This window comes from Dreissena polymorpha, chromosome 3, assembly GCF_020536995.1.
Source record: "Dreissena polymorpha isolate Duluth1 chromosome 3, UMN_Dpol_1.0, whole genome shotgun sequence".
NCBI lineage: Eukaryota > Metazoa > Mollusca > Bivalvia > Myida > Dreissenidae > Dreissena > Dreissena polymorpha.
Genome location: NC_068357.1, coordinates 51154070 through 51163687, shown reverse-complemented (window position 1 = coordinate 51163687; position 9618 = coordinate 51154070). Strand labels below are relative to the sequence as shown.

General features: G+C 34.3%; 1 long non-coding RNA gene and 2 other non-coding genes across 4 annotated transcripts; 2 read left to right on the top strand and 1 right to left on the bottom strand.

Annotated features, from left to right (window-relative positions):
• Positions 1 to 5101: 5101 nt before the first annotated feature.
• On the top strand, positions 5102 to 5173 carry Trnah-gug (transfer RNA histidin (anticodon GUG)). The gene has a single exon. It is a non-coding gene; the product is annotated as a tRNA-His (tRNA).
• Positions 5174 to 6193: 1020 nt separating this feature from the next.
• On the bottom strand, positions 6194 to 9103 carry LOC127873551 (uncharacterized). Of its 2 annotated transcripts, XR_008046236.1 has the most exons (5): positions 8976 to 9103; positions 7843 to 8537; positions 7477 to 7536; positions 7078 to 7234; positions 6194 to 6695 (listed from the first exon to the last, which is right to left on the bottom strand). It is a non-coding gene; the product is annotated as an uncharacterized LOC127873551 (long non-coding RNA). The 2 variants fall into 2 exon arrangements; XR_008046237.1 differs by lacking the exon at positions 7078 to 7234.
• Positions 9104 to 9162: 59 nt separating this feature from the next.
• Trnah-gug (transfer RNA histidin (anticodon GUG)) lies at positions 9163 to 9234 on the top strand. Its single transcript has one exon. It is a non-coding gene; the product is annotated as a tRNA-His (tRNA).
• The last annotated feature ends 384 nt before the right edge of the window (positions 9235 to 9618 follow it).

The following is a 9618-nucleotide window of genomic DNA, read 5'->3' as shown; positions in this document are numbered from 1 at the left end:
AAATCTATTGTCATCGTTTCTCTTGAGACACGAACATCTTCAATTGGTCACACTTTTAACATGGTGTTAATGATGGCAGCTTCCATGATGTCTAAGGTGCACAAGATATATTTAATCTACAAATGCGTTATCAAATAATTGAACCACTGCATCAAACTCCATTGTGAATATCGCCGAAGGTATTTTGTTTACTGTTGTGTCACTAATGTCCGTCTCGAGATTTTCTTGTGTTGGGCTATCATCCAGCAATAAGGACCACGCGTTTCACTTAGAGAGAAAACCACGATATTGTCCCTATGCTTTATATTTTCACGAAGTATCTTCTTCAATTCGTTGTGGAAAGCGTTGTGTTGAAACGTCGGTCATCCATTATCAACTTTATTTACAATATGGGACATACTTTTTCATACAGATCTTTAACGCATTTATTGTACTACACTTCATATTTAAAATTCAGGTCATGTTCTCTTTATGAACTTTTCAACATAACTCTGATGCAAAATACTTTATAGCATACTTGTGCCCACAGTGTCACATAGTGGGATAACATTTCTATAAAACCTCCATGAACGTTTTAGAGGTTACAACAGACGCATATATCAGTATATTTTAACTGCACGATTCAAGCGACAGAATACATAGAATTCTGACTTCAAATTACATATGTTCTTACATATATACAAACATTTAACAATACCTGAAATATATACACATGTACACAAAACATACCGGCGCTATATTTACTTCGTCATTGTACTTTCTTATTTGTACACATTTTTACTGCCTGCCTCACGCATTTATATTATTAAATTACTTTCTCATTTATATGTACTTTTCTGATATCTTTATTTATATAATAATACATAAATCTTAGTAAAATTCTAACCATCTTTGTTGATTTGTACGTTCTTAATTAAACGGAGATTTAAAAATTCCTTCCTTTACTAGATTTTATTTATTGTATACTGGTAGGATTAAACTGTTCAGGAATTATCGCTTGTTATACCGAAGTATTTTTCTAACAAAACCAGAAGAGAATGAAATTTATTTTTTATTAATACTTATTAGTCAGTAAATAACAGCAATGCAGGCGTGCCTTCTACAACCGAGCATAAACGATACAGCATCATGCTTTGTAAAGAAACTGGAAAGATTGCTTTGTACATAACTATATATTGTTACAATTCATAACAATATAATTATAAAACATAGCAATATGAAATTCTTCTAAATTTCATGGTCATTGCGCCTTTTTACTTTCGACCTCTAACTAGATATTTTTAAAGTTCCCTTCCCGAACACTTACAATTTCATAATTTATTAATAAACTGACATTATCTTCATCCAGGTACTTCGCCTAAAGCCCTAGCCATGCGCCACATAAAATACATGTGCTGCGTAGTTCGGTGGAATAAAGACGCTCACATATTATATAACGATTTATTGACATTTATATTGCCATTTAACAAGACGCTTTTCAAGTTCACACAATAGTCTAATAAACAAGATACATGCAGTACGCTAAACGGTCCCCGCGACAAAAAATAGGTATTTACGACGTATGGTTTTCTGGCGTGTACTGACTAATTTATACATAATGTCTTAAAACTCAGTCATTAAATCAAGCATAGGTTAATGAATCCGGACAAAAAACCAGTCGCTTGTGATACCTCCATATCCGCGCCACGTCTAGGATTTGGTGTTAATGACGCCATGCGGATCCTGATGAAAGCGCAAATGAAAGTCTTAATATCCACCAATCGTATTTGTAAAAGATCTATAGTGCGTCCTTATATCAAAACCCACAGATAAATATTAATGCACTACATTATTTCGGTTCTTATGTCGTAGCTTCCACGTATCAGTCACGCCATACTAAACACGCAGTACATGAACACCAAAACTAACGACCAAACAGGACAAGAATAATCAATCCAAGAGCATGTTCATTGCATTTTTTCCTGATTAAAGAAAGGTGATTTTGGTGCAGATTACATTGTAAACCATGCTATTTACCCATATGTAATCCAAAAGGAGCAAAACGACAAGTTGCATAGGTGACCAGATTTATAATATTCCGGCGGGCACCAACAATTTTCTTTGGTCAATTCAAATTTTGGGAACCAGCAGGCTTTTTATTATGAAAACGCGAACGACAACGCGGAACGATATCGAATTTTCGTAATCGTTATCGGATTTTTTTTAAAAATATTGTTGTTTTATTATAATACATGTTGTGCAAGAATATGTCATTGATAAGACATTAGGGCAAATTGTTCAGATCAGTTCATCGCTCATATCCGTGATCGTTTAGTTGTTAGTAATGCGCGTTGTGGCCGCTACAGCCCAGGTTCGAATCTCGGTCACGGCAAAGTCTGTGACAGTAGTTGTCTCGGCACTGTTGAACAAAATTTTTCCGTCATTAGCAATTTGCTATTTTATCTTTACAAACCGGTATCACATTCAATTTCGTGACCACAAAAATCGCATAAAACTCTTATGATTGTGCATTAAATTAGAACGACTTAACAAGTTCAAGTGTGTTGTGCTATCTAAAAGGTGTCCATAATGAAAATCGTGGCTTCGAGGTGTATGTCACGAGAAAGGGAATTATGGGATACCAATATCGTGCTTGACTTGAAATTGTATATCACACAAAGACCTGTATTCACGAACAAAAAAATCTCAGACTTATAACTACCTTAGACAGAACATTTTATAAACTATATATAACAGAATAGCGTTTTGTGTTGAGCCTTACAAGGCAAGCAATAACTCTCAATAGTATTGCATCATTTTTAGTATATATCAATTTAAGACCCAGGACTAGACCAACGAATAGGTTGATGAATGCGGATCAATAGCCCGACACATGTGAGATCACCATGTTTGCGCCACGCATTGGATTTGGGTTTAAGGACGCCAAGAGGACCTAATGAAGCGCAAAAGAACAATTATATTATTCAAACGTCTTTATCACAACCAACAGGTCCACATTTATTCATTCCGACGCATCACTTGTGCTTTACCTCATTTCGGTTCTTATGTAGCAGCTCCAACATATCAGTCATGCCATACTGAGTAAGCAGTACGTCAGCACCAAAACTATCGACCAATCAAGACAATTGCAACCAATCCAAGAACATGCTCATTACGTGTTTCAAGATAAAAGACATAAGAGTTTGGTGATGATTTCATCGTATAGAGTGCTATTTAAGCATATGCAACCCAAAAGGAGCCATACGCCAATCGCATAAGTGACCGGTTTAATATTTTAGCAGCGGCTACGAACACTTTGCTTTTGTCCATATGAAGTAGGGGAAGCAATTAGCCTTTTATTAGCTAATAGACGAGACGAGAACCTAAACGCGAAATAATATAGAAGCTTTGTAATTATTATTCCAAGTTTTCGAAATCTAACTTTCGCAATTTGATGATTCAGATTCTGTGCATTCTTTAAAGCTGACTCTAGCAGAATACCTGTTTATATTGTGGTCTTATTATTGGACCTATATAGTAATAATATGTCATTGATCTGACTTTGAAACAAGGAGCTTGGACCAGTTTAGCGCTCTAAGTCGTAATAGTACAGTTGCTAGTACTTCGCGTGTTGGCAGCGACAAAAACAGGTTGGAATCCTGGAAACTCCAAGATCTTGACAGGCGCGGCCTCGGCACTGCTGAACATGTTTGTATCATCCGCAATTAAGAGTTTCATATTTCTTTTTAACACACCGGTATCACCCTCTATGAAGTGATCACAAAAATCGTGTAATACTTGAATATACTTGAATATGAATATGAAATATGAATGGCGAAACATTTCAAGTATGTTATGGTATCCACACCGTGTCCATAATGCACATATGTCTATGCCCTCCATAACAAGAATAAAGGACATACACTTTCGTGTTTGGTTTGACATTGTATTATTACAAAAGAACCCATTTTCACCGAAAAATTGTCCGACTTGAGACTACGAAAAAAAACAATATCACATCTTTAACCTAAGTTTTCATAGTTCTCTATGTTTGAGTCTAACAAGGCAGCTAACAACTCTCTATATATTTGCATCATTGCTAATATTGACCAATATTAAACTTAAAAGTACGAAAAAAATAGTCTAAATAACGCCATTCTTAAGTCGTGAGATCAAGAAAAGGTTGGTGAATGCGGACCTTATGAAAGCTAAAATAAAAACAATATCCAGCCAACATTTGTAGGAGACCTATACGACGTCCGTAAAACAATCAATAGGACCAATATTACATGATTGAGAGGCATCACTTGTGCTTTACCTACAATTTATCAGTCACGTCATACAGTAGATGAGCACCAAAACTTACGACCGAACAGGACATTTATAATCAATCCAAGAGTATGTCCGTTGAAATTGTCCAGATTAAAGAAATGTGAGTTTGGAGTAGATGGCTTTGTATGCCGTGCTTTATAAACATATGCTACATTAAATATAATCGTCTTGATCGTTTTTTCGTGATTTCGTTTTTCATATGTTATTTGCATTCTTAAGCGCTGACTTAAGAAAAATGTCTTTTAAAGGGACCTTTTCACGTTTTAATAAATTGACAAAATTGAAGGAAATTGATTCAGGTGTGCAAATTTGTGTTGTATTTATGTAATTAGCATTGAAACGGTAGTACTGAACATTTAGTATGATCTAAAATATTTATTATATGGACGCGAAACGCGAAGCGATTGAATAATTTGGAAAGCTCTCTTGTTATCGTTTTTTGTGTGACACAACGAGAATTACTTATATAAAGTATAAAATACTTGCATTCATATGCCAGCACGAATGGGCGAGTAGTTAAAGCGATAGAGTTTTACTCCAAGAATAAGTGGTTCGACATCCGGTGCTTATTACTTATTTTTCGTTCTTTATTTTTTGTTATATACTGGAACTCTTAAGCTCTTTTATTTAAACTTATCAATTTAAAGCATTATATTGCAAACTTCAGAAAATGCCAAAATTTGTGAAAATATCCCGTAAATATTGTGGTTTTATTAATGGACCTTTCGAGCTGGAACAATTTATTGATAAGACATGAAGACAACTTAACTATATCAGTTCAGTTGGCACAGCCGTGATCGTATAGTGGTTAGTACTTCGCGTTGTGGCCGCGACAACCCAGGTTCGAATCCTGGTCACGGCAAGATCTGTGACAGTCGCTGTCTCGGCACTGCTGAACAATATTTTTTCACCATGATCAATTTGGAGTCGTCTCTTTAAAAACCGGAATCACACTCTATTTAGTAATCATTAAACGCATAGTACTTATATGATTATGCATTAAATAAGTACGGCAAAACTCTAAGTTCCCTGAGCTATCTATCCAATCTATATAATGCATATAGTTGCTAATAAATTAATGTCCTCCAGGATAAAGAAATAAGGATGAACACTATCTTGTTTGGCTTGAAATTGTAATATCACACCAGGGTATGTATTCACCAAATTATTCTCAGTCTTAAGACTACGAACTGTTTTATATACTGTATATAAACTTTATCAAGTTTATTGTTGAGTCTAATTAGGCAGGTAACACGTCAAAATATAATTGCATTTTTTTAAAATTATAGATCAGTTTAGACTCATAACTGTGAACAATAACAGTCTTAAAACTCCGTTCCTAAGTTATAAGACCAAGACATTAGTTGGTGAATGCGGATGAAGAGCCCGTCACTTGAAAGATCCCCATGTCCGCGCCAAGTCAAGGATAAGGCGTTTATAACGTCATAAGAACAAAATAAAAGGACTAAAAATAACAATATATCAACCAAACGTATTTGTAGAAGATCTGAAATGCGTCGTTATCAGAATCAACAGGTCATCATTAATGCATTGCTACGCATGCCCCGCGCTTTACCGCGTTTCGGTTCTTATGTCTCAGCTACTACGGTTCCATTTCCGTTAACTGTTTATAACATAATATATGTGGTCAGACAGTCGGCTAAAAAAGAACTAAATGCAAAAGATACTATCAACAACTTAAGCTGTTTATGACATAGTATCTGTGGTAAGACAATCTGCTCGAAAGAGTTTTAAATGCACATACTTGTGTCCGTTAATATCAATTGCTCTATTATAATCAGATGTAGGAGAAGAATGACAATATAAATTACTTCAGGATCGATCACCATACAAGTGTATACTTTGAGAGGTATCCAGATAGTTATATTCTTAGACTTTATTAATAGATACACATAATTACAATTAATCTGCCTTTGATAAACATAAAATCCTGATGGTACGGCCGATTCTTAAACAAAGTCATGGTGTTAGTATAGGTTTTGTTGTAGTGTAGTTAGGAACTAGTGATTAGCAACCAATGTGCTATTATCAAAACATTTACGCAGTCTGTGTTAGTGCAGATGAAAATTGCACAGTAAATTCCACTTAATACTTATTTGGTCATTTTCCACGGAAAGACAAAACATTTATAAATAAACTGTTTACAAATGATACTTATGCCATTTATCTTTAATGAACAAAATTAATTGAAGTGGAAAATGCCAAATTAAATCAAATGTAATTGTTTTTTAGAACATAATTAATTGGTCTTAGGTCTAGGAAATGTTGATAAATATTTTCCCAGGTCATTTTGAAGCGAAGAGCACACAATTCACATCCGAACAATCGTTTCCCGTTCAGACTGCGTCAGCTTGTCATGAATACTGGAAATAAGGGAGACGAACATTACATGGCAGTGAAAGAACTTTGTATGCACCGAATGAAAATCAGCATTATTCATTCATTATAATTTCAGCTTCAAAAGGATCAGCTATTATAATTTATGTTTATTAAAAAGGTACTCTGCTTTTTAAATCTCCAGTGCATTTTAACATTTGATTAGTACATATCAAGCCTTACCAAATGGTTTTAAATTATTATTTCATTTATTAAAATCATTATCCCTTGAAATAATAATAACCATCATGTTGAATTTTTAGCTTCATATATATCAATACATGTATAACATGTATATTCTGAGGAAAACACATAAAATATAAAATATTTTCCGATTATCGTAAATATCTTTTTAAAGTGAAATGTAACCTGCTGTTGGTAGTATTTTCATCTTAGAAATTCTCTACTTCATCTATTTCATCATCCTTTTCACATTTTAGTAACATCACTCTTCAAAGCATCTCCCTTAACTCCCGTACTTCAATCTTCATTATCACAGATAGCTATGACTGCTCATCGGAGCTCCCTAATTTGTTGACAAAAATGATTACTGCAATTGTTCATTTACTTAGCATTATGCACAATTGTATTTTATTGCTCATTGTGGGAAGTCAAGCAGGATTAATTACATCAACACAAGGTATACCAGACTGTCAAGTGATAGCAATATTCCTACCATAATATGTTCTGTCTCACGCATTTACGTTATTAGGAATTCTTTCTTATTTATATGGAGATTTTTAGAAAACTATGAAAAGAACATTTTACCTTTTGTATACTGGTGGTTGAAACTTGATTGGAAATATCACTCGTTTTAAAGTAGTTTTTCTAGCAAAAAAGAAAGAGAATGAACTACATTTGTGCTAAATACTTATAAGTAAGTAACAGCAATACAGTCGTACCTTCTACAATCGATCATTTAAGAATAACGATACATCACTTTTGCTCAAAACATTCTGGGATGATTGATTTGTACATACTTTTATATTCTTTTCATACATTAAAATGTAAAATCCTTCAAAGAATTCTTAAAATTTCGTTGCCATGACGGCTTTTTACTATTTACTTCTAACTAGATATTTTTATTTTCAAATCCTGTAAATTGATAATGCGATCATTTATGAATAAACTTACTTTATTTTCATCGAAATTATCCTCTTCCGTAGCCCGTAATCGAAATAAGTGACTGCTGTTGTTTGCTTCAAACCGTATTCATGCGCACCTTAAAAGACGTGCGTTGCGTAGTTCAGTGGACTAACGACGTTCGTGACTGTTCATTAAAATTTATTTTTCTATTTAAAACGACGCTTCCCAAGTACACAAACTATTATAGTCAACAAGATATATGCGAGACACTAAACGGGTCCGCGACAAGAAATTGTGAATCGTTTATATCTGGCTGTCTGGGATGTACTGACTCTCTTATACATAATGTAAAAATATTGATATACTTTGAAACACCATACATGGTGAAATTCGTAAATTCAACATAAAATGTTCAGCCGATTAAACGTTAAGTGTAATATATAAATGACATTTAAGCCTTGGGCATAGACAGTATATCAGAAATTGTCTCAATACATTTATTTATAAAATGAACTTTGTCCATGTTTAAAACATGTATGATGTACGAATATTTTATCAAAGTTGGGTTATTTTGTTACAACAGTTCTTTACAGTTAGACGAAGAAAAAACAGTCTCAAAACACCATTTTTTCTGTCATAAGACCAATAATAGGTTATAAGTGCGACCAAAAGCACGTCACTTGTGAGACCAACATGTTCGCGCCATGTCTTTGATTTGGGGTTAAGGGCGCCATGAGGACCATCTGAAAGCGAAAATAAAAATAGCTACTATACATATGTGTATAAACTCTTGACGGCGTCCTTATCACAACCAGTAGGTCAACATTAAATCCTTGCGATGCATCACTAGTGCTTAACTTCGTTCGGGGTTTTATGTAGAAGCTACAATGTATCAGTCACGCCAAACTATTCAAGCAGTAAATTGGCATCAAAACTGCCGACCAAACAGGACAACAAATAATGAATATAGGAACATGTTAATCGCAATTTTTCCAGGTTAAAGAAATGTGAGCTTGGTATAGATAGCATTTTATACAGTGCTGTTACACAATATGTAGCCTAAAAGGAGCTTTAAAGGCGGAACAAACAATTTATTTTTGACCATATAAACCTTGGTAAAAAACTAGTGATTTTTGTTCAAAACGCGAACGACACAGCAAAGCTATATCGAATATACGTACACTATCGGTATTCCGAGTTTTCGTATCGAACTTTCGCCATTATGTGTGTCATTTTCTTTGCATCCTTAAGCGACTACGCTAGCATAATGCTTTATAATATCCTGGTTTTATAATTGGATCTCTCGAGCAAGAATAAATTACTGATAAGACTTAAAGACAAATCATTACTAACAGTTCAGCGCGCATAGCCGTGATCGTATAGTGGTTAGTACTTCGCGTTGTGGCCGCGACAACCCAGGTTCGAATCCTGGTCACGGCAAAGTCTGTGACAGTCGCTGTCTCGGCACTGCTGAACTGTATTTTAATTGTCATCAGCACTTTGGAGTAATAACCGGAATTTAGTGTTCACACAAAATATGTTTTAAAGGGTTAAACGAAGTTCAAGTATGCTCAGCCATTTTAACAGCTTCCATAATTTATCTAGTTGCTTATAAGCTTATGTACTACATGAACAAGCATTAATGCCAAACAATATAGTGTTTAGATCAACATTGTACTAGTACACAATGATATGTATTCCACAAAAAAATCTCTACTTAACGACGACGCAAAATGAACAGTCTTATAACACAATTGTTTTATTTATCTTCATTAATTTATGGTCGAGTCTTCTTTTAAAGCAGCTGTCAAAATGATTGCATAA